This window comes from Cuculus canorus, chromosome 1, assembly GCF_017976375.1.
Source record: "Cuculus canorus isolate bCucCan1 chromosome 1, bCucCan1.pri, whole genome shotgun sequence".
Classification (NCBI taxonomy): Eukaryota; Metazoa; Chordata; class Aves; order Cuculiformes; family Cuculidae; genus Cuculus; species Cuculus canorus.
This window is the reverse complement of record NC_071401.1, coordinates 17257767-17283615: the sequence shown is the minus strand read 5'-3', so window position 1 is coordinate 17283615 and position 25849 is coordinate 17257767. Positions and strand designations below refer to the sequence as shown.

Genomic DNA, 25849 nt, shown 5'->3' with positions numbered 1-25849 from the left:
AGCAAGATTTAGGAACAGAGCCTGGAGAAGAGTGGAGGGAGGTCTGGTGCCTTTCTAGAAGCCACGCTCAAGTTAAGGCAGGAGTTATGGGCTTGACACAGGAGATGCTGGATGCCACTCAACAGCCTGTCTTGTGGCCGAGGGCTGGCACTTGGCTGCTCATTCATAAAATTATTGCTCCTCCCCAGGCAGCTCTGCAACAACAGCTTGGAGCTGCATTTTCCAATGACCCTTGCAATGCCAATGACTTTCATGAGATGCCCTGGGGAACATCCATCCCTATGAGAACAGAACGGAGGTCCTCTGAGCCAAGGAACTCCAGACTTTCTGCTACCCAAATCTGCCTGGGGGAAAAGGGCCAACTCTTTGCCCTGCTATCCCATCCCACAGTGACTGTCACCTTGACAGCCATCTGTCCTCGCTGCGGGGCTGCTCTCACATGAGAGAGTGGAGATGGATTTGAGTTGCAAAGGAAATGCCAAGCAGAATGAGGAGGGATACTGCTCACGATCATTTAAACAAAAACAAAAAACCTTGCAAAAATAATTAAAAGGAAGGAGTGAGGGGAGTGTTCTTAGGTCAGTGTTAAAATTCATTACTTCCTCTAATTTGCAGCATTTCATGCTTACCAGGCTGAACTTCAGATCTCCCACATTAAAATGCTCAAGGACTGTCTAACTACTCTTTGCCTACTTATCCCAAGCTAGGACACTCCGGGAGCACAAGAACCAGGGATTTTCATGCCTGGTCCAAATTAACAGCCCTACAGTTGCACACGTTTGTGTGTGAGCAGGAAGAGGTGTCTGCACTCACAGCTCTTCACAGACTTGAATTTTTGGAAACGGAGGTCTGAACCCAACCTCAGTCCAGCCATGAAGGAGTTAAACAGGAAACTATTTTATCAGAGGAGGGAGCCAGCCCTTTGACTCTTTTTGTCACCAGCAGCATCCAGGTATTCGAACTCCTGCAAGCTGGTAATGATGGCTGCAACTGGAAGAAGGATTGAAAGTGCTTGCATTGGCCAGGACCAAATACTTGCTTAAAGGATATACTTTCCTCACACACAAACTGCTTTCTCTCCTTCCCTTGCAGTCGGGAGGGTCCTGCACCTTGGCTAGCTGGCACAGGCACATCACACTTTGGTTATCGCAAGGCTGCACCCCAGCTAGGAGCAAAGGGCTCCTTGCTTGTAGATTCTACAGTTGTCTGCCTTTAGGTCAGACAAAACACTTTGTCCTTAGGAAACAAGATCCGCTGGCCTGCGTTCTCCAGCCCTGAACAGTAGATATCTTTGATAGTGCATTGCAAAGGCATAGGATTAGACAAGAAGACGACACAAGAACCAGGCATGTGGTTGCCTAATCTCCACCAGGTGCAGTCTTATGTGGGCCACCTACAGCGCTGCATCCCAATAGCAGGATGTTGTGGCATCAGCCAGAGCAGCCAGGATTTTTCTAAAAATATCATCAATTTTTTTTTTTTTCCAGCCTCCTTGGGTGTTTCTGTCACTAAATATGCGACAATACTGGGCTTGCCCGCCTGCCTGTCAACACAAAAGTGCAGCTCTCTGGAGGAAACACTACTGACAAAGGCCATCAGGACCAGCAGCACATGGTCCACTGTGGGTCTGAGCTGCATTCTCAAAGCTCTTTCCTACTGTCAGCTGTTCATCTACTTTAGTTTCACTTTGGATTTGAAGTGGCATGGCACAGAGCCAGCAGCACCATGTAGCATCCTGCATTAGCAAGGTCCACAATGATTGGAAGGTGAAGCCACACTGATGAAAACTAGAAAACAAGAAATCATTTCTTCTCAAATTGATCGTGGTTAACTAGGAGAGCTAATTCCTATGGGAAGTCATAGGTGGTTCAACTCCAGATGTTTCTGAGCAGAATTGGATGTCTTTCTAGAGCAGCTGCTTTTGCCAAAATGCAAATTACTGAGCATTCACAGTAATTACTCGATGAAACAAAACTGCTGAAGAACAGAAGACTGAATGTCCCTTTCTGGACTTTATCTCTTCTCTTCATCCGGTAGCATCTCTGTTCTCATCTAAGAGCTAAAAACTCCACTAGGCTAAAGGTGAACCAACCATTTATGTCTCAACATTTATATTGAGCTCTGATTTTTCTCAGTCATTTGTTGCAGCATAGCTGGGGTCTGAATCTGCACACCTGAACACAGCACCTTTCAGCCAAAGTGTTAATGTTGTGTGCAGGCACATGGGGATAGGCTGTCCCCCTTCAAAAACTCAGTGTAGATGGAGTGGATTTAGTCTCAAAAAAATACTGATGGGTTAAGTGTTGTTTGTTCCAAGAGATTAAGCCCGCTGCATTGATAAGACTTTCTACAAGCATGTTAAGTACGGCAAATGCTCCCCGCTGATACCTCCTCCTCCTCCTCTATGGAATGGGAAAAGCATTGCGCTCCATCTGCAGATATCCTGATTCCTTCTGCAAAGTACTCTGAGACCTACAGAGGAAGATGCTGTCTAACAGCAGGCTATTACTGCAAAAACCTCAAGGAAATTGTAATCTTTCATTAAAAAGTGCATTTGTATCACAGCCAGGGAAGGGGCCAGGGTTACTCATCGTAGCAGAAAACTACCGCAAATGACTCCGTATCACCAAAGCAACCCTGGCTGGCAACATCTGCACAAAATCAACAAAAGATGCCACATTTAGAGACTGTTTCCAGCACTGCACAGTCATTTTTTATCATGCTTGCTTATTTCCTTTGGTTTTTTCGCTCTTTTCTTGCTTAATGGCAACAAGATGGTGCAGGGAGAGACATAGGCAGCCAGTGGGTTTGCATGGAAGTGAGGCGTACAAATGTGCTTTTTCCTGGGAAGGCGGGGGTTAATGAGGGTCTGGGCATCCTTGGATACCCACCTCCTGCTGAAGCCAAGTGGATGTGATGACCAGGAGCTCCCTTCCACTTGGATAACTCACACGGGGGCACGGGAGTTCCTCATTCCCTGCAGATATGAGTCACCATTTGCAAACAGAGTCAATGTTGGAGCTGCAGGAAGAAAGGGCAGCCCTGCACTGTAAACACCCTAATAACCCTGCGTTGGTAGCGAGGTCTGCCTGCCAAGAGCACTGCACGCAAAATGCATTTGTGGCACCAGCCAGATTGGTCCTGCTGCTCAACACAGATGTTAAGGTCAGACAGGACCAGGACATACACCTGACTGGCAAACACAGGAGGTCAGAGAGACACAGGACTAGCAGGGACAGGAGTGGAAGAGCAGCAAAAAGGAGCTGGCATGAGGACAGACCCAAAAGCAGCGGGAAGAGGGAGGCTATAACGTGCCACCAGCCAGCCCTGGCTGAGGCAAGCAGACAGGAACCACAGATACTCACCATCCCAATCCATTCATGGTTCAAGGAAAGCAGAGAAGCTCAGTTTTGGGTACCCCCAAGAGGTCCCCAGGTGCTGTTCAAGCCCTAAGCCAGCCTTAATGCAGCAGACATGAATTGCATTAAGCTTGTTCCCCAGGCCACAGCAGAGTTAAAAACCCTTGTATATCAGCAGAAGCTGGAGAAGGAACACCGAAAAGTTAATTAACAGGCTTTGCCAATGCCCAGCCCCTGGAGACAGACATCGCTTTGCTAATCTTCCATGTCCCAGCACCGTGACCATGACCCTGGTTAATAATTGTAAGGAGCAGCAGAGAGCACTAGCAACAATGAAGTAGTCCTGAGCTCACTCCAGAGCCCTGGGGCTTCCAAAAAAAAACCCCTTGCTGATAGCCGGAACCTTCTCTAGGGCTTGCCCAGGTTTATATATGGCAGCCCAAATCCAGATGGAGTAGCACAGGGACGTGCAGCTGGTCTCCTAGCAAGGTCTAGGTTCAAACATGGCATTGCTCACAAAGAGCAGGTTTCCAGGCACCAGAGAAGTACAGCCTAAAGCAAAGTCATATGTGCAGAATCAAGTCACCTCCACCAGTGTTTGTCCAGCCACATGGGCCTTCCTTATCCCATGAGGGCTGTCACTCCACATGTGCATTGTGTTGAATATAGACCATCCGTCCCATGAGGAAACAGGAGTGTTGTGCTCTTCTCAGCATCCATTTTGATCACCACTGGTTATAAAATAAAAAAGGATACTATCTTTGTAGGAGAAGACTGAATACGCATTTCTATTATTTGTTCAAGGCTTCTAATTAAATGTCTGGACCAGCTTCTTTTACATCTGGTCATACTGACTCCACTGGAAGCCTTGGACCACATCAATACACTCACACTGTTCTTCTTGCCAGCTAGGCAAAAACATCATAGTCTAAAGACAGAACTGTACCTCTGTGACGTGCCTAGAGGGAAGGACAGAAGAGTCACAGGGCATTGCTTGAGGAAACCTAGAGAGCCTTTTCATTGGCATTACAAGTCACAGAGATGCTTTGTTATGAGTTTTGAGTAACCAGAAAATTCATCCAGAAAACTCATCATTAGCACAGATAAAATGCAGCACAACTCCATGCAAATCCTTTGCCTTCAACAGCTTCTTTAGCTTCTGGGATAATTAAAGCAATTGAACTTCAAAAGATGTGGAGACCTGCCTAAGGAGCAGAAGAGATAACGGAGCTGTAGCTACTCTGTGGGAGACTGAATCAAGGCAGCTGGATCCTACCAGATCGTCCCTCCCAGACTAGCTGTGCTGTTTGTCCTTCTGGCTGATCCAAAGCATCCCTCCTGCAGCTTCAGCCCAGAATATATCCTAACATCAACACTATCCCCGGAGCTATGGGTTTCTTCTCTCTCCTTCATGTTCACCCCTTGGTGCAAGTAGAGCCCAAAGCTCTGTCTCCTTGGAGGCCTGGAGATACAACTGAGTCCTTCGAGTCTCCTCTCGACAGACTCCTGGCCACACCAGAAATGTGTCCCTTGATCTGCTCCAGTTCAAACTGAGCAGGATCCAACCAAAACCTGCAATTTCAGACAACACAGGCTCTCTGCTGTCTCTGAGAATAGGCTCCAGACCCCAGGCTTTGTCACAACTCTACAGCTACTGGTCCCAAGTAAGGACTCAAACCTTTGCCACAAGATCTCCCAGCTTCAGCTAATACACACTTTTAGTATTTTCTCTTTGTCTGACCTAGACTTGAATAAAAGCACTGAGACACTCTGCTCCTTGTCCTCCTCCAGCTTGGTATCTACATTTTCAGTTTTCTCATTTCATAGGCTCTTAACCCCATTGCCAGCCCCTTCCTGAGCCCCATGTCCTATAAATCCCATAGCTACAACGGCAAATATCCAGATTACACCTGGGTACTGCCTGACTTCAGAAAGCATTCCCATTGTTTGCAAAACCTTCAGGTAGGGCCAGCAAGATCTACTATTATTTTATTTTACCACCTTTCCCACCCTTCTATTTAAGGAGCTTTTCTTTCTGTGACTCTTCTAAAGCATCAGTGAGTACAAAAGACATACTTAAAGGCCTGTAGCAACTCATCTTGCTAGTGCTTTTGAGGGAAGTTTCACTCAAGATAGATTGGACCACCTCAAATTTGTGAGGTTTATTAGAAATCTTTATTACTGGATCCACTCAGCTCTTGCAAGCTGAAAGGCCAGTGTCCACTTTGAGCTCTCCAAGTCATGTTTCTGCATTGGATGCTGCAATTTCCTAAAACTCCCAGCCAACTTCTTCCTCCTAGTTCCTTCATTTCGGCAGCAGTGCTCTTCTCTAATATAGAGGGCAAGAGTTTGCCATATCGCCCTTGGAGCAGAAAGACTGCAGCCTTTTACCTGGCAGGGACTAGACACCAGCCTTCCTCTCCCAGGAAGATGGGTCAGGTCATGAGCACCACAGGTTACCTCCATTCAGTCTCATATCCCTATCAAATAAAAGGAGGTTGGATGGACACCTCCCATGGGCCACAGCTGGTCCATAGCTACAGCTAGATGGTCAAAGTCAAAAAGCACCACAAGAGCATTGTGCGTAGCAGAAATAATCAGGTAAGGATGAATCATTTTAAAAGGCAAGGTGACCTCAAGAAAGCGCAGGAGGTCTCCATGCACCAACACAACATGACCTTTGGTACCAGGTCATGCTCCAGTGCAGCACCCACCTCCGCTTTTGCTTCAGTTTACAGTTCTGTAATGGGATCAGTTATCAGGGTGTGATTCATCCCCATGTTATCCCACTCCATGTGGTCCAGAAGGCAAGGCAGGACTTCTTCATGGACCCATGGGGCTCCACGTGGTCCTCTGGGGCCCTTCCTGTGGTAATGCAGAAACAGACCCTGCCCTTTCCTAGCCCTTCCTTAACATCCTGAGCTGTGCCCTCAGGCAGATTCTCCAGGTCAAACTAACTGAGGAGACCAAAACCCCGCTCCTCCAACCTCATGTCTGGGGGCAAAATCCAGATTCTCCACTCCTCTGAGAGCACCCACAGCCCTGTGGCACTCACCCACCTGGGGGTGTCCCTAAGGGACATCCTCCAGGGGCTGGCTTTGCAGGTGGCATCATCATGAATGACCCTACACAGACAGGAAAAAAAGCAGCCATCCATCCAAAGCCCTGCTCTCACCCCAGCAAAATACCTGTGACTGTGTGGATGTCTGTCCAGAAAGTGCCCAAAGCCAGAGTGGGCACCAGCTTGTCTGCAGGGGGTGGCTCAGGATATGTTATTACCACATGGTTAAGAGCAAGCAGGAGAGCATGGGCTGAGCACAGGGCTCTGGGATGTCGATTAAGCCCCTGCCTCCTTTCCCAGCAGGTTTCTCGATGGAATCCCTTGCTCCGTATCTCTTTAGATATCATGCCAGAGCAGCCTTGAGCTAAAGCAGTGAGTCACAGGGTACACACAAGACATGCCCTGTGATATGAAGAAGAGTTTCACTTCCCCACACAGGACAGAAACCTGCTGCAGCCCCAGCACCGCATTAGACACAACAAACCACCACTCTCCTGCTCCTGCATGAAGATCGGACGAGTAGCCAAAGGCAAGACTTGCTGGGCAAGCAGGCAGCGGACACCAGGCCCATCAAATGCCCACACAACAAGAGGTGGGGTGTCCCGGCTCCTTGCAAAAGCAGAGTTTGCAGCTGCATCTATTATGAATGCAAGCCTTCCCTTTGCCTGGCAGAGAAATCGCCTCCCTTAATCATCCAGGATCATCCCTTATAGTATTTACACATGCTCAGACAACTGGTAGGACCAGCTCTGCGAGGCTTTCAGAGCGGCAAGCGTGCAAATACTTTGTAGGAAGCTCTTGCTTACCAGGATGTGGCTTGTGAAAAATAAAACAGATTAACCCCCAAACTCTGAGCAACAGTCACACTTCCTTCTTCTTTATAAGGGGACAGGGGGCAATGGTAGAACAACTCGGGATGTGCTGGGAAGGGATGGAGTCAACCAGAGCCCTCTGCATCCTGCACCAATGAGCTGGAGAACGTCAAACAAGTAGAAACGCAATGTAAGCTGGAACGGAGGCTCGCTTTTGCTCGCTGCAAAGGAGGGATGTGTTTTCTCACCCAGGGAATTCACTGTATGAATTATCTGAAGACAGGACCGAAAAAAAAACCATCAACAACACAACAAAAACACAGTGGGGGAAAAGCATCCTGGTTTAAGGCAAAGCCAGGCAGGAGCAGAGCTGGAGTACTGCCCTTTTCACTTGGTAATCAGAAAGACCTTCTGTCTGTCATGTTGTAACTCCATAAAAAGCAGTATTACACATCTTTTTCCCTGATGGGAAAAGTACAGCCCTGCCCTGGGCTGCCACAGTTGTGTTTGATTAGTTATGGCCAGCCTACAGGATAAACCTCAAAGGAATAATGAGGATGAGCTCCAGCCAGCCAGGGAGACAATTCGCCCGATAAGCTAAGGAGGTACCTGCATGGTGGGGAGAAGAAACCTTCTCCCATATATCATTCCAGGGCTCCCCATTAAGGTTTTCTAGCCTCACAGCATTAAGGTGGTTGTGATGCTTTACAGTCCCCTCTCCCCTTAACCTATGTTCATGACTGACTGAAACAGTGGGATAGAAGACAGCAGAGATGATGCTTAGATGAACGGTGGGAGGACTAAAACTGTTCATTTTTGCACAAGGGCAAATCAAGGGACAGGGAGCACTTTTCGGTGCTGGAAGGGTATTTTAAGGTAAAATGCATCAAAGTGTTATTGAATTGGGACACACCCCCTAGAGCACATTAAAGCTACCTGCGGGACGCACGAGCAGGCAGGGGGTGAGCAGCTCAGTCCAGCCAGGGCAGGAAGCTCAGTCCAGCCCCCGATGAAGGGCTGGATCAGGCCCAAAGGAGTTGGTTCTCTGACCTATATGCTGCAAACCCTGCGGGCTCTCAGCACGGCTTTGCAGGGGTATCATCTGTCACATCTCCAGTGCAGGAGGATCCCCAAAGCATGAAGATCTGCAGCATTGGATAAAAACTAATGCATTGTGCATAAAGGTAACAGCTGTTGAACTCTCTGTCCTAGAGTGCAGAGGAGAAAGTATTTTTTCCACAGGAGGTGAAAAACTCAATTGCAACCATTCCTATTTCCATCATGACCTAACAAAATTATTGAGGCAACAGAATGGGGTTCTGTCCTACAGTGTAAGCCAATTTAGCAAAAATAACTCATAGATAAAAAGGTTCCACAGCACACAGGGGAGAGCTAAGAGGAGGGGAAGGGTTAATGCTGCAGCCAGACAGACACTGGACTGGTGCAAATGCAAGCAGTCCCATGAAGCCAATGGGTCTGTGTCCATTTTCTGCAGTACCAGAGCCTGGCCCTTTCTTCCTGGGTAATCAACTGGAAATGAGCAGAGCCAGAGTAATCGCCGCACCTCATTCCCCATCTGCGCACCTCATTCTCCATCTGCGACGACGCTGCCTGCGGGGCCAGGAGATGGTGGATACTGCCTGGCCCAAAGCAGGTCAACGCAAGCCCATCATTGAGCCTTTGGGCTCTACAAGCAGCTCAGAAGAGCAGGTGAAGGCTAAAGCATAAAGACATCAGCAAATAAACAGTATCCAAGGGAGTCCCAGTACACCACAGCACGAGCAAAGGACAATGGATAACTCTGTACTGGTGGTAACCCCTCTGCAGGTGTGGAAGAGGTTTCAGCTGTGGACATCTGCAGAGAAAGGAGTTGACACCACTAGAGACTAGTGAGGAGGAGAAGGGAGAATGCCTGATCCCAGCCTTCAAGGCACAGCAGCATCCTTCTCATTCTCCGCGTAGCCTGCTGCTGCCCTGCTTGGAGTAAGCATTAGGAGAGGGATTTTGCACCTCTGCACCAGACAAAAATATCTAGTAATGAATGCACAAGCATGAACAGATTTAGAGGATGCACTCGTTCTTAGTATCATCATAGCCCAGCACAAACGCTATCTAAATCTGCTCTTGGGATCAGATCCAAAGCCTTCTTAGAGCATCAATGTTTTGTTATTAATCCATGCAGCAACCAGGGAAGGGAGAGCTGGATTTTCTTATTTTTTTTTGAGGTATAATCAAAGAATAAAAATTGTCTCAGTGACTTGGCTGTGCTTCATCTGCTTCATGCCTGCTCTGGTCCTGCATCGGACAGATAGCAAGACCTGCTCGGCTAACACAGCTCTTCCCAAAGGAAACACCAGGACAGGGTGTCTGGACCAGAGAGTCCCAGCCTCCTACCTCAACAAGCTCCAAATCCACTTTATATCACAGTCATGCAACTTAGAACAGAGCTGATGTGCCCCAGGTCCCACTTTCCCACCCTCTTCTGATGGGATGCAGTTACAGAGCCTCTAGATAAGCCTCCCAAGCTAAACTGAATGATTTCACACCCATTTGTTCCCACATCAACACTGTCTTCCAGTTTAAATAGCTCTTCTGCCTCCCTGGTGTTCACCCTGTGGATGTATTTATAGGCAGCAAGTACATCCCTTCTCTGCCTTTGTTTCACTGGGCGATTATAGCCTTGTATAACAGCTCTCCATCCTTCCGATCAGCTTCAGAGCCCAGTTTCCCTGCACCTGCTCCAGGCTGAGTTAATAGTTTCAAGCACCAGATCTCAGAGCCCGGTCCTTCCACATTAACTCTTCTGTACCCTTGTCCCACCAACAGCCTTCGCCTGGTTCCCCTGCGTTTTTGCAACACTCCCAGAGGGACCCAGGACGAAAAGAGCGCCAAACCTCCCAGTCTCAGCTGTCCCTACATAATTCAGCCTCCAAATATAGCACAAAGCCCAGCCATACAGCACCCCACTGTACAGCCTGATACATGTCCTAGAGGACATCCCCACAAGCTGCAACTCATCCTTAAGATCAGCTGGTTCCCTCTGGCCAAGCACCTCATCCACCCCATACAGATGATGCCTCTGAGCTTAGTTTTGCGGCTGAATCTTGGCATTGAAAAGCAGAATGAGCTCAGATCTTCCCTTAAAGGCTTAAATCAGATTTACACCCTCCTGTGTAGTATTAATCTGGCCAGTGGTACCCTTTCACACCTCACCTAGTCCCCAGCAGAAGTCTTCTCCGCTGACATGCTCCCACATGCACTAACTGTGTAAAGTACCACCAATTCCAGATAAAGGAGACCTGTAGCCTCTCCTTTGACCAAAAATAAGAACAAAGCTATAAGTCAGTCCAGCACAGTTCCTTCTGGTAACAGTCCTGGGTTTCCATCTCCCTGCACCTTTGGGGCTTGAGGATGCCCACAGTAGTTCCTTATGGGCATCCATCGAGGACTGAAAGAGGTACCTTGAATAGACAATGCAGTGAGGAGACAGCAGCTGAACTCGGATTTTGCTGGGCTCAAGGCCATGTTGAAGCCCCACCTAAGTAAATTCTGGCCAGAACAGGCAAGGATGCGGGGGCTGGTGGCAGAGAGCAGGGCTGGACTCAACTCTGCCATGAATCTCCTAAGTATCTTTGACCTGTCACATTGCGCCTTTTTTTATGTGTCACCACTTTGCAGATGGGATTATTGCTTCTGCATGTCACAAAGGGTGTCCCTAGGACATGACAAAGGGGCTTGATTTCTATTCTGAGCAGGGCCTGCTACAGCAAGCCCTACTGGCTCCCTCAAAACCTGCTTTGCCTTTTGCTAGTGACTTGATCCTCAACTCTGTTGCCACTGAGAAAGTTTTTTCCAACCAATTCTGTCACACCGCTAGTGGCAAGTGCCAGACATCGAGCAAGTCAGCCCCCATACACACAGCAGCATTTGTACACACACACACTCATTGCAGCGGGCATTTAGATCTCACATCCAACTCCCAAGGTTGAAGTGTCTCTCAAAGAGCATCCCTAAGTCCTTCTTGGGATTTTACAGCCCCGTGGCCTGGCTCATAGGCTGGAGCTGAGCCTCAGACGATCTGCGTTAAAGAACTACTTAAATAAGTAAGCAGCAGTGTTTGTTTCTGGGAAAGCTGAGGGGGAAATGGAACACACCAGCAGGAAACATATGACTGTCTCAAGAAACTGCACTGAGCAGGAGCTAAATGACGAGCACCTAATCAGGCCTCAGCTCCTCCATCCACTCCTGTCTCTACTGCCTTTCCCCCTCCCCAGTTCTTGCAGCCCCAGGGATGCTCCCAACAGGTGATACTTGTTCTCGCCTGCATCCGTAAGCTTACGCCTCCTCGATTCACTGCTATCCCAAGCAGCATGGCTAGACAGGCTCTCTGCATCTCTTTTGGGCTACCCACTACCCATGTGCAGAGTGTGGGGTGGGAGATACAGCTGGAGGGACCCTGTGTTGCTCTCCACTCCAGTATAACACCAGTTCAGCACATCTGGGCACCAGGCTGAGCCTGGGAGAGGGATCTGAACCTCCCTAAGATGTGAGAGTGGATGGAGATGATAAGACTCCCCAGGGAAAGTCTGCAGCATGGTCCTTGCTGGATGCAGCAAGAAAAGCAGCTGAGGCTTTAACAGCTTCCTCCACTACCTGTGCAGTTGCTGCCCTGCTTTTGTCTCCATTTGCTATATCTGCCTGCACTTCCCACCAAGCTTAGAGCTAACGCAGCATCCAGGCAGAAATGTAATGTTAATTGGTAATAAATAGCTGGTAATAAACCCAAGCATCACACGTGGGTGGATCTGCAGGGCCAGGTGAGCAGCCTGAGTGACGAGGGCGGACCGGAGCCAATTCTGATGGGACACCCTCCACTAGAAAGCACCAGATTAGTTTCTCAGGTCCAAGGGAACATTTTCAGGGCAGGAAGAAAGGGATGGTGTCTCCCACCCCCAGGATACAGGAAATTCAGATTCATATCCCTGCCTGGAAACCTGAAAAGATATCAGTATCCTGCATCCCAGCAGCAACCTGGCCAGCCCTGGGGCAGGAGCTCTCTCTCACCTTAACTTTCTAGGCAACTTATTAAAAAGCTCTTGCGTTTCCTCTACCCCCAAAAATGGAACAAAGAACACTACTAAAACCTCTCATTTCCCCCCCCCCCCCCCCCAATACAAAATCCTGCTCTCCAGCCAGCGCCGAGGCCTCGCTGCTCAAAAGTTTCTGCCCAGCTCGGCTCCGCCAGCAGAAACGACCCAGACTGGGACCAGTTGGAGAGCTTTAACGGTGCAAGCTGCGACTTTCGGATGCGCCAGCCCGGAGCACGCCGGCTTCCAGCATCCCCCAGAACTACCCCACCCGCTGCAGCGCTCACGAAGGGGCAGCAAGGCGCTCGGGGCCGGGCAGCGGAGGGGAAGGGGCAGCTCCCCGCTTCGAGCTTTTGCAGCCCCCCCGACCCCCAAAGCCACAGGTGCCCCGAGCATCCCCCGGGGCGGGAGCGGAGCCGCGGAGGGAGCGGGGCGGGGGCGCAGGGACGAGCCGACCCCCTCCCCGGGGCCGGGGTTTGCTTACCTGCCGGGGCCGGTGCCGATGCCGGTGCCGCTCTCGCCGCCGCCGCCGCCCGCAGCGCTTCGCCTCCCGCAAGCACCGCCCCGACGGGGAGGGCAGCGCCCACCGCCCGGCGCCCAGAGCCGCGCCTGCGCTGCCGCGGGACCGGGCCGGGAGGGACCGGGAGCGGAGACGCGGGACCGGGCCAGGCACCCGGCAGTGGGAACTGGGACCCATCACTGAGAGCGGCACTGGGACCCGGGACACGGCACTGGGACCGGCACTGGGACCCGGGACCCACCACGGGACCGGCACAGGCACAGGGAATCGGGACCTGGCACTGGGACCGGCATTGGGCACCAGGACCAGCGCTGAGACCAGGGCCCGGCACTGGGAACTGCGACCCATCACTGAGACCAGGACCAGCGCTGAGACCAGGGCCTGGCACTGGGAACCGGGACCCGTCACTGAAACCGGCACTGGGACCTGGACGGGCAGTGGGACTGGGACCTGGCACTGGGACCAGCGCTGGGACCGGCATTGGGCACCAGGACCAGCACTGAGACCAGGGCCCATCACTGGGACCCGTGACCCATCACTGAGACCGGCACCGAGAACTGTGACCCATCACTGAGACCAGCACCAGGCACAAGGACCAGCACTGGGACCAGGGCCCGGCACTGGGAACCGGGACCCATCACTCAGACCAGCACTGGGAACTGCAACCCATCACTGAGACCACGACCAGCACTGGGACCAGGGCCTGGCATTGGCGACTAGGACCCATCACTGAGACTGGCACTGGGATCTGGACCTGGCACTGGGACCAGCAGCGGGACCAGCACTGGGATTGGCACTGGGACGGGGACCCATCGCTGAGACCAGCACCAGGAACCAGCACTCCGCACTGCTGGGGACTGGGACTGGCACAGCCTCGCAGTGGGAGATGGGAGCAGCACCAGTTAGTGTTGGTCCAGGACCTGTGTCTGGAACTGGGGACCAGTCTGGTGAACTGGGAGCCCCACTGGGAAACCAGGGTCTGGGACCAGCATTGCCCAGGCACCGAGGCCTGGGATCATCTGGGAAACAGGGGTTGGCACCACCTAATAGGGAACTGGGATGAGGAACTGAGGCTGCCCAGTCCCCGGCACCACCAGCTGGGTACTGGGAACTGGGACCAGTGCCTGGATCACCTGGGCATGGGCACCAGCCACTGGGAGCAGCACTGGATACTGGACAAGGTCCCACTGGTTCTGCCTGGGATCTAGTACCAGGACTGGGAGGTGGGCAGAGTGGAGTACTGTGCGCCAACACCAGCTGGGCACTGCACGCCTGGGCCACCCAGGCACCAGGCAGCCAGGGTGTGTTTGGACATCCTTCATGGAGGGTGCAAAAGCCATCAGGAATCACAGGATTTGGGTGCAAAGGGGACATACTCCAGTCAGAAATGATGTGAGGCGGGATCACTGGGGTTGAAGAAGACATGTTTTCTGACTCAAGATCAAGGTTATTCTCCTTTTCTGTTTTGCAAGAGGGAAACTTAGGCACTGGGGAAGGAATTCAAAGGCTAGGTGGGCGCTTGCCCCCCTTGCACATCAATGGAGGTGGACATGCAGTGTCACGGGGTTAGCAATTGGGCTGACGTGCCCAGCCCAGACGTGTCCCCATAGTAGAAAAAATAACATTCCCAGCACACAAATACACACGCAAGAAGGGAAAAATAAACATGGTGCACTTGAAAGTGCATCCCCCATGGCAGGAAGAACTGGTGGGGTTTTACAGACCCTCTGTCATGGGCAACTGATCTGAAGCTCTGACTTTACACACAGCAATTACTTGTTGTATTCAGGGTTTATTGTAAATTAGGCCAAAAAGATATAGCACAAGGAGAACAATTAAAGAAAACTTGTAAATGATGGGAATAACCTTTTCACATTCAAAATTACAGGTTATTAGAATCTTCTAAAAGACAACAAAAGAACTAAGGGTTTGCTGCTGCCTGCCAGCGACTGAGTGAACGCTTAAAGACATCTGCCTGCCACTTTTGCAGTAATGCAGTGAAATTTTGGTGATAAAATTAGAAAGGAGGCCATACTTGGAACAGTGTTGGCCTGGCACAAGCTCCTGGTCCCACTGAGATGTCACCTGCAGCTGTACATGGTCATCATGAATCACACGGATGATTCAACTTCTAGGGTCAGCAATTTCATCAAGTTTCTTATTACCTGAAACACTTCTGGACTTTTCATATTAAGGTTATTGATATTTTCCCATTTCATGATAATTTCACTGATTAATCAATTCATGCAATATTTATGTTAAAATTATTTTAATTAATTTGTTCGCTGGAAGAATAGGAAAGCCAAACATCTGTAGTTCCATGAATGCTTTCTTCGGCAGCAAAAGCCATTTTCTGATGTTTTCCTTCCCTTTCCTTGTTTTCCCCTCTCCCCCATGGATCTTGGGGATGTTGTGATCTGGTTGTGCTCAAAACCAGGTCAGTGCAAGGGTCCCATTTAATGTACCCCATTTCTCTCCCTTCATCAAAAATAGCCAAGGAAAAGAACTCTAAACCCCACAGGATTTTAGGACCCAATATTTAGGACCCCATGTTAGGTCCAGAGCCCAGCTGTGCGTAGTACTGAACCATCACCCTAACCATGGTGGGAAACTGCAGCAGCAAATGCCAAAGACCAAAAAGAGGGGGGCATGGGGTGTGTGTGTGGGGTGGCGTGGTGTAGGACAAGGCCCATCTTTCTGAATGTTTGTAAAGAGCAAGAATAAATGGGGATGGCCTCTGCTGCCCCCTGGGAGGGCAAGGAGAGAGGGCAGGGAGAGCATAGACCCCCTTGGATTTGCAGTGTGCTTAAACGGGGATATCCTCCATCAGATTTAATTAATATTATCATCCATCATTCCTTCCACCAGTACAGATACCTCCTGCCCAGTTAGCTGACGTGGGCTTGCTTCAACAGCAATGGAGGTAAATTTCTATTGCACCATTTCACCTCTTTGACCCCAAAGCTTCTAAGGGGGAGCATCTTGCTGCTGGGGCGTGGGAACTGGGGCTCATGTGGAGTCATCCACAGGGGCAATGGGTGACACTGGGAAATGCTGGGTGAAGGGATGAAAAAGAGGAGGAAGGAAAAACTAAAAAAAAAAAATAATAATAGAAAATGGGCTTACCCTTGAGATGAATCAGAATCAGCCATGAGAGCCTGGCTTTTATTTTGTTAATGGGCTGGAAGCATTAGGGAAAAGCTGGAAACCATTAGGGAAAAGCTCCTCTGTTGAATTAAGACAGCGAGCAGGTCCCCAGCCATTTCCACCTCCCCAGAGGGATGTGGAGCAGAAGCTTGCTCTCATTGCAGGCCCAGATTTTGCCGATTAACTTAGTTGCATTTTCGATTTCAGCCTCAGTGGGGGAAGGAAAATTATGTAAATACAATTTATAACAACGCTTCGTTGCTCCTCAGCATGATGCAAATGAGGCCGCGGCCACTGGGGTGACGAGAGGGCTGTACGGGGGGAAAGAAGAAATAGCAACGCTTTAAAACTGGACCCTGAAAATAAGTAGGAATAAGGTAAAAGGCAAAGTAGAGGAGGAAAATTGCAGCCAGTGATTCCGCCAGCAAATGGAATTTCATTATTCCTCCCAGGCTTTCAAAGTAGATGTAGGTTTTAGTGAGGTTTTCCTCCCTGACAGGAATACTTTGTTCTTGCTCATGCAGGGGACCCCCAAGGTGAGGGTCTGCCTGCCCAGGCTCATGGGAGGTGAAGAACTGCCCACTCCTGCCTCCCCTGTTCCTCTACGGTCAGCTCTTCCCGTTTGAGGGGATATTTGGGGGGGAAAGGTGAGAAAATTATTGCAGGTGGGCGGCTGGTCCCCATATCTTCATGCCATGGAGATGCAGGGAGAGACCTTCAATGGCCCTATTCCCAATGCAGGAGCTGCCTAGTGAGAGCGGTGTGAGCACTGTTGATCTCATCAGGTTGCAGTCTTCTGCTCCTCTTTGAATGTACCAAGAAATAAGCCCACTATGTCTCCTCTGGTCATCCATTTGCACTTGAATTAAACCTAATTTTTCTGAATTTGTACAAAGTTGTTTGCCCTGGTTGCAGACTCTGGAATACCAGTAATGTATTCTTTCCTCTCCCTCTCCACATGATTGCAGCATAATCTCCTACTCACTTGATTTATTTAAGCAGGCCTTCAGATGCTCCAGTAATGGGAGTCATTTAGGTCCCTCTGCAGATATGTATTTATTTATTGCTGTTCATTTAAACTGCAGAGCCAGTTGGCAGGAGAGAGACAAGACTGGGGTCACAAGGATGTTAAATTATTCGCTGTCAAAAATAGCTGGTTGAGAAAGTTAATTTAAGCAAGGTCGTTCAAGGTCATAGCCAATCACTAGTGGACGGAGAAGGGCATTAATTAGCTGTTTTATTTACGGGGGTCATTGTGACCAAAGGACCAGCAGTTGGTAACAAAAAGCAAAGCTATAGCAACTCCTCTTGTTTTTTGGCAGCTCTTGGATGCTGCTCTTGGATAAGAAGCCAAATTGCTGTCCTTGACCACGATGGAGAAGTTAAGGGTAGTGAAAAGCAGAATTGTGATGCACACAGAGACCCTGTGTAGCCCCTTGAGGCATGGACCAGGCAGTTCCCCCTTACAAAGTCCATCCTGGGGGTGAACTTGGTGATGCTCCTTCCACAAAGATGTCTGGGCAGCAGCTGTGGAGGTACTTGGCAGGGGTGGAGGTCTCAGAGGGCACTTGAGATATTTTAGTTGCACATACAGACAAGTGTTTACCTGAGATTTTGCCACCTCTCTTGGCAGATGGTCCAGTAGCTGCATATCCTTTCTGTTAATACTTGTATTTTGTTTCCCATTTGAACTTGACCAGCATCTTCTTAACAGCAATTAGACCTTGCAATATCCTTTTCCTCTGATTTTAAGAGCTCCCTAAGATCAGGCATCTCCTCCCCTTCCATTATTCTCCACCATGGGCCACTTCAAGTAGGAAAATCAGTTACTAAACTGGGCAGGTATGACCTGGACTCGCTAGGAGCCAAAAAATCCACACCTTGTAGCTTACTGCATGACCTCCCATAGGTCAGCAGCATGACCATTGCAGCTGGGTCTTTAATCGTAGCAATACCTGGCCAAAAGGCTGCTTTCCATCCAAAGGTCCATGTTATAACCTTTCATTATCAACAGGCCCATTTCTCCTCTATTTATTCATAAAATGAGAAGTGGAAGCCAAAGCCCTCTTGAAACCTACCCTCTGTCTTGCTGCTCTGGTGGATGCATCAGCCACAGTTTGGAATGCGCTTGTGCCATGATCCATACAGCAGCTGACTGGCAAGCAGTTCACGCTAATTGATAACTCTGCTGGGAAATCTATAGCATTAAATTCTCCACTTAATTGTCTGTATCAGCACTTACTCCTGCACCATCACAAATCAGGCAGGTTTTTAATGGGCCAGCTGCTATTGAGCAAGAACAAAAGTCAATCAGCAAGAAGCTTGCTTGAAGAGGAATGAAAACATGACAGTAGGGTTTATACCAACGGAGAGAGTTGATGTTGCAGCTAAGATCAATGTGGGAGCTGTGACCGAGGGAGATGCTGAGGAGTTGGCCTTCCCCTGAAAAAGTAGCAAGGTAAATCAGCAGAGGAAAGTTTATCTATGATTATATTTGCAGAAGGTAACTGAGGTATCACAAATCAAGCTCGGGCAGCACGGAGCTCCTAGAGCATTTAGGAAACGTGGCTCAGGTTCCCAGTCCCTTGGCCATTTGAGCAGCCTTTTGCTCAGCAGTGTGTAAATAGAGGAGAGCTAGGCTTACCCTAACAGCTTTCCTAGCCTGCATTGATCTGCTCTCCTGAGTATTCGCCTACTTATGAATAAGCAACTTCAGAGGAAAATACCCAAGTGCTGAAAAAAAAGATGGGGTTGAAAGGCTTGGTCTAGGGTTACGCTGCAATATTAAACTCAAATGTGCCAGCCCAGCCCTCCAGCACATCAGGGTAGTCTGCACTGAAGGGGATGAGGATGGGGCAGGCATCCTGGCTAAACCCCAGCTGGGTTTGCAGCCAGGTGGCTGAACAGCTGAGCTGTTGTCCAAAATGGGGAGATGCCACCTAAAGGGTACATGGAGGATGCAGATATTAGCATTTCCAACCCTCCTAACCCACCATGATTCCTTTGAGCTCCAGGGCCACAATGACATGGCCCCTCTATTCCTGGGCTTTCAAAGAGCCTGAACCCCTATTCCCAACAGAGAAAAGAAACTCTCAAATTTAAGGCTTCCAGACATAAGCTGATGATCCTAGGAATAGCAGAGAACTGAGTAACAGCCAATGGTAAACCTTCATCTTACCTGCCATCCATCATTTTGCTGGTTTAATATAGGAAACAAGGAGCTGAAAACTCCCAGCAACATGCTCCTTATGTTTCTCCTCAAATGAAAAGGACAAAACATTTCTTGAAACTCCAATGATGGGATGCAAGGGCCAGTCAGGTCATTCAGTAATGACCCATGGGTGCTGCCCTTGGCCAAAGCCCTGAGACACCAGCAGATAAAGGTGCTCACCAAGAGCTCCCACCTCATCAGGGTTTCTCGTGGCACAAGCAGCACTGGAGTGCTTGGAAGTCAATACCCTCTCCTGGACATGAACGCCCCCCCCCCAGGACTTTGGTCATCACTCAGACACGACCACCCAGCTAGAAGAGGCCAGGGCTCAGCTGCCTTGGCCGGGATGCGGCTTGTGCTTGGAAGCAGACAGTGTTATAGGAGTTCAGTTGATGACCTTGATTTTTCCATGGGGTTTTCCACAGGGAGAAGCCAGACGATTTGGAAAACAAAGAAGTTGCCTGCAATCCCACATTCCCTGGAGCAGAGAGGAAGGAAAGGAGCAAATGGCACTGCTGCCTTCTCAGCTGCTCTTTATTTATCACAGGTCAAAAGCTGCCCTAACAAATGCTCACTCCAAATAGTCCTGCCAAGGGCTTTTAGGCAATTTTCCTGCTGATTCTCTTCTTTGCCCCAGAGATCAAAAGTAAAATACAGGTTTTTTCACCCCTTCTGTCACCATCTCTGCCTTCAGCTCCCAGCAGAGAGACATCTGAATCTCCCATTTCTAGCAGCTCCCAAGAGCATACAGAGGCAGGCAAGGCACAGCTGCACATCAAGGCTCTTCCACACAGCTCTTCTTGCAGATAAGCAGCTTGTTGTGATAACAGGACAAATTCTGATCTTGGCTTTACAAGTCTAAATCAACGCTGAGATCGGTGGAATGACTTTGGATTTACACTGCTGTAACTGAGCCCAAGTTCTGCTTGATAACAGCTTCCCCTTGCTTCCAGTCATGCTTACTGTGCAGAACAGTGTCTTGTTTCTGAAAGACTCACAGAAAGGCAGGACTTCTTTTTTCTAAGCAAATCTTAGAAAACTCTGCTGTGTTTTGAGTTTCTCTTTGTTTCCTAATAGCCTAAAAATACTGCCCATTTATAATGTGTAGATACATTAACACACTGCCTGGTTCCTGTGTCAGAAGAAGCTTTGTCTTTCCAGACAGTGGTCCTCAGATGTCATTTTTGGACAGCCCTCCTTGGCTTTTGGAGTGGCCAGCTCCAGAGAGGAGGAGCAGGCAAATACTGGACCTCATGGAAAACACCCTTGATCAAGTTCTTGCTACCACATCTTTAGACCAAAGCTCCCAGAAGACAGCAGGGCCAAAGATGACTCAGATGATTTCCTACAAGACAAGAAAGTAAGATGAGTAACAATTTATTTATGTTGTGGAATATATTTCAGATTAAGCTACCTCTAACACCTACCAGGACCTGTAGGTTGGCTACTCACATCCTTTGCATTTCAAGGAAATGGAAGTTTTGAAAGGTTGAGGATAATTTGCCATGGTGGCCATGTGTCTCAACATTCTCTTCATGCCCCTGCACTGGAAACTATGCACCTGTTTCCATCACTGTCACCTCATGATAACTCGTCGTGTGAATCTTCCCGCCACTTCTGAGGCAGATATTTTCACTCTATGACCTACTCTCCTTCAGCAAGGAACATCTATAGCACCTGTGTGTGAGGCTCCTTCCTCGGGTATTTCCTTCTATGCATTGCTTATCAGCCTAACCTCAACCTCAACATCAGTGTGCAGTGACTCCAGCACTTGTGCCGACTCCTGCACTTAGTAAGGAAGCCAATTCCAACCTCTGCTCCTGGACTGTCTACGATTACATAGCTCAGGGATGTTGCCTGAGTATTAATTAGAGAGGTCACCTCTACATCTCAGCTTCATCTGGGCTTAGTTTCAAACACTAGGCAAGCATAAAACCATTAGCACAACTAAGATTTATTTGCTGCAGCACAGATTGGCTGGAAAGGTGGAGCCAAGGGTGTGGGAAAAAACAACACAGATGTAATTCTACGTGTAAACCCCAGCAGCAAGGCACTGCTCAGCATCCCGGGTTAGATAACCCCTGAACTGTAATTCAGCTGCTGTATTTGGGAGTCCACTAGAGCCTTGACTTGGGTACAACCCCCTCAATGCGTGCTCAGAAATAATCCTCTTTCTTTGCAGTGTTTAGCAATTGACTTCTGCCCCTTCCTCCTCTGCAGGTTTTATATTTCAGGGAAAAATACTGTACTGTAGCCAAAATGAGTGTATAGGAGAAGGACATGTTCCCAAATGTACTTTTTTCAAAGAGATCTTTGACTCAGTAGTTTCTCATTACTGCCGGTTTGTGTGTGAAATGGACTTAACCATTGTTTTAAGAGCTCTGGACACACCTTTTTATCATGTACTGGGAAAAGCAGAAACGATCCAGCACTGCTGATAAAACTGTTGTTTACCACCTGTATTGTGTAAGCAGTCCCCTCACAACAGTAATAGAGATGACAATACCAACAGTATTTTGTGTACCCTTGATTCCCCTTTTTCCCAAGTTTTTAGAGAACAGGGATGTTTCAATCAGAAATTGAAAGGAGAACATGACACTAATTTTAAATGCTCTGTGTAGCCAGTGCAGTCTCAGGCACAGTATACATGGTGATGAGGACCCCTAAAACTTAAGAGGGCTCCTGGGGAGGCTTCTCAACCAACCCCAAAACTACAATATGCCCAAGGCCCACCTAAGCTTCAGCAAACCCTGCTGAATTAGCTATGGGTCTTTTTGAAACCTCATTTACTTAGCCCTCCAGATAGCTTTCCCATCTTTTGCACAACATAACTGCATTAGTCAAGTAAATGAAAAACAATACACTTTCTGAGCAGACCTGTGGTGCTGCCAAGAAGCTGTTGCCTCATTAAATCCATGTCATATCTACTTTTGCTCACACAAGGATGCATGTCGTGGCTGCTGGGCAGTGTACACAAGTCAAGAATTTAGGCTTTTTTCAGATTCTCGGTGTTTCTTTTTAAAGAACACGGCATTGTGCAGTCCAACACACATAGCACAGCGACAGAGAAGGAACCAAGAACTCTCTGATCCTGCAAAAAAACAAACATTAGTCTATCATTACGAGAAAAGTATATTCAGCTTACAGTTAGCATTTGGTGTTCTGCAACATGGAAGGAAGAGCAGTTACTCCAATTCTGTCCTGACTCTGCAACCCTACCAGCTCGTGTTGTAATTACGCTTAATCTCATTAACAAAGCACTGCCAGACCTGGCTGGAATTTGAGAGGAGTTCTAGGGAAAAGACAGGTGTTGCAAGAAGTAGCTGGGCTGAGTCACAGCTTGGCTATCTTCCCTATGAATCAGCAGGAAAATAATTAGTATCATAGTGTGGCAATAGGGAACATCAGCCAGTTAGATAATTATACAGTCCTCCTTACAATCTGAGGTCTTCCTTATTTTTCAATAACACAAGTGATCTCACTTATTTGCCAGTTGTGAAAAAAGGGCTGCATTAATTAGCAAACAAGTGGATTGTGCAAAACATTTGGTAAGGAAAAATGAAGACAAATTATTAGCTTTGCTTTAAATTCTCAGTGGAGCCTCTTGTTTCACCTGGATGGGTGTTTGCAGCCTAAATCCAGCTCCTGGTCTTACCATGGTACTTTCAGGGGATCTCAGCTGGTCTGGGCTGGGGAAGGAAATATTCGCTGCTGCATGGGGCCAGTGGGATGGCCTTGGGATGCCTTTTTGGGTGCTACTTCCTTTGGGAGCCTTTCATCTTGCTTGAAGGATTGCTGGGGTGATGACACTGTCTCATATGAGCATTCCTGTGTTTTAAAGGGGAAAAAAAAAAAAAAAAGAGAAAAAATACAGATCTAGCAGTCATCTTATAGCACAGAAAGACCAATGCCCATGTATGAGGCTGGGAAATGGCACTGCTCAAGGATATAAATCCATCCCAAAGCATCCAGATTGTTTCCTCTTTGCACGTGTATTTTAGTAAGTCTAATGATACAACCAACCAACGAAATGTCTTTGCCAGAAAGGGTGTTCCTTAATGCCGTCGGAAAAATCAGTTTCCCTTTCAGCACTGAAGACAGGAAAAGGCCAGAGGGGGGACTAGGCCTGCATCTAATTTAGATATTAGGAAGAACTTATCAAGTCTAGCAGGCAGGGGAGACTGTAGTCTCCCTGACCCCGGAGGGTTCAAACATCTTGGAAGGACTGCTCTGTGCTAGCAGATGGCAGCCGTGGAGGTGCAGGTTGTGGGAAACAGAGCATTGTGCTGGCCTTTACAGGCTCACCCAGTCCCCCCGTTAGCAAGGGGAAACGGGGTGACTCCCAGGCACAAGCAGGTCTGTGCTTTTGAGTATGGCCTCCACTACCACATAGCTACATACCAGTTTTTATCTGGGAGAAGGTGAGTTAATCAGTGCAGGACACGGGGCATCATCTCTTCCTCTGGACACCCAAGTCAAGGAGGTATTGCTCCAGTTGTACTCACTGATTGTTGTGGTCAAATGAGGCTCCACCAGGGGAAATCCCATGGCCTGCTACCTAGGTCAGCACAGGTGATTACAGAAATTACTCGTGAAGAACTAGGTGGGCTACCTTCACTGGCCAAGACAAGAAAAAAGAGAAACGAGGCCTTTAATGCAAGTGCAGTAGGGTTTTAGTCTTCACACTGACATGGACCATACCTTCACAGCTCATATGGATAGATGTTTCTTTCTGGGATCGATGCATGAGAATTACAACTGTCATCTTAATGAATAACACTGGAGACTCCTGCTCTCCCTAATTTGCTGAGTCCCAAATTCAAGCTGCAGGGTCATCTTTGATATTATCAGACTATACATATATATATTTATAATTAAAATATAGCTTAGCTGTCAGTGCAGTGCATGTTTTTCCCATTTTGTTCTTTTTCCCTTATCCAAGCAGAAATAGCCAAGCTGGCAACGATTCAGGAAGACACAGGTTTCATTTGGAATTGAAGGCTGCAGAACGATTATCTCCCCATCTGAGGATGTTTCTTCTCCACATACTCATCATCACCCTTGCTGGAGGTAATTGCCTTCACCACTCTGTCTAGCATGGTCAAATCTACTTAAGGTCAGAATGGCCAAGTTCTGATGTTGATTTGGGGTTCTATCTTTAAAAAAGGTATGTCTAAAGTGGTATTTAAACATTGATCCATGCTAAGATCTCATTGTGGGTTTGGGCTGGGGTTGTTGCGGTGTGTTGGTTACACAAACCTGATATAGGGCTGCTGATGTGCCCTGTGATGCCTAGAGAGGAAGGGGTCTGCTGGGGTGTAACAGACCGTGATATGGGAAAAAGGGCTTTGACTCCATCCTGAACATGAACACCGTGAGATGTGAGTTTATAGAGAAACTCACTGAGTACCAGATGTCCTGGGTATTACTGAAGAGACACAAATGCTCCAGAGGGACACATGGGAGCACATTGGCTGCAAACCAAATTGATAGCAAACTGTCAAATTCAGGGGGAACTAGCAGAGAGATCTTCAGAAGAAGTCCATGTTGATCAGCCTTCTTCCTTCAGTTAATGCCAACAGCAAGAAAACACAGCTGGATTTTGCTTTTCAGATAACCTGTATAAAAATACTCCTGTAACAGCTCTGTTTTGATGTTGCTTACAGGTTTGTTGCTGTTTTTCATCTCCTAACTAGCACTTGTTTCCATTCCAGCCAAGGTGGGATGTTAAAAGACCAGAAAGTTACAGAAAAAAACAAATAGAAGGAAAAAAAAATAAAAAGAGAGAGAGAAGAAAGCCCCAAACCCTTGGACTTCAAACAAATAAAATCCTGTTAAGCAATGACTCAAGTGCCTGAACAGGTCAGCCTGGGTGCAAAGTGGTTTTTGCTGTCCTGTTCATCACTCCTCTTACCTGAGGAAGATGGACATATCCGCAGGCTTCTATAATACTGCAATATTCTAACAAATACAGTGTGAGTCAACACATCAGCTATAAGGAAAAAGCCGTGCTAAGGTTAGGCATCCAGATAAATCTCTGCAGCTCTGATGCTCGTCCAGCCTATAAATATTAAGAGTTTGACATCAGTTTACATCAGCAGAATAACTCAATTAATTCAATTTCTGTGGGATCATGCAAGCTGTTATTCATTAGCATTCACCTACCTGATCTCAGTGATGAGAAACCACTGAGTCAGAGCCCTCGATGTCTCAAGGTGTCACTGGATGCTGTGCTGTGGGTGCGCAGCCCACAGGAGCTGCACACACCAAGCTCCGGCTTCTCCCTGTGCTGGCTCTCTGTGCTTGTCAGTGCCATTAGTTATTGCTAATTTCATTAAGTTAGAGCGTGCCTCTTGCATGCAAATTACAAAGTCAGTCTCAGTGAAGGAGATTAATGAGGTTGGACATTTTTCACTGGCTATTTGGATTGCTATAGCAGCTGGCAAGTGTCATGCATTGAGACCCTTGGGTGTTGCATGTGGGCAAAGTGAGGTAGCAGCTTGGGGGTATCTCATCTTGCTAAGGAATTTAGGAGTCAGGATGCAGTTTCTGCTTGCAGGTTGGGATGTTTTCCCCATCATACAGGATGCTCCACACAACATTAGTTCCATGTTGGCAAAGAGGGTCCCTCACACACACAAGGTGAATAAGG

The 25849-nt window shown here is 48.3% G+C and overlaps 1 protein-coding gene across 1 annotated transcript in view; it reads right to left on the bottom strand.

Moving 5' to 3' along the window:
• Positions 1–12920, bottom strand: part of CAPN5 (calpain 5) — a 56897-nt gene extending 43977 nt beyond the window's left edge. Inside the window, exon 1 of the mRNA XM_054081860.1 lies at positions 12804–12920. The gene's annotated coding sequence lies outside the window, so the exon portion shown is untranslated. The remainder of the gene's footprint in view (positions 1–12803) is intronic.
• Positions 12921–25849: the final 12929 nt, after the last annotated feature.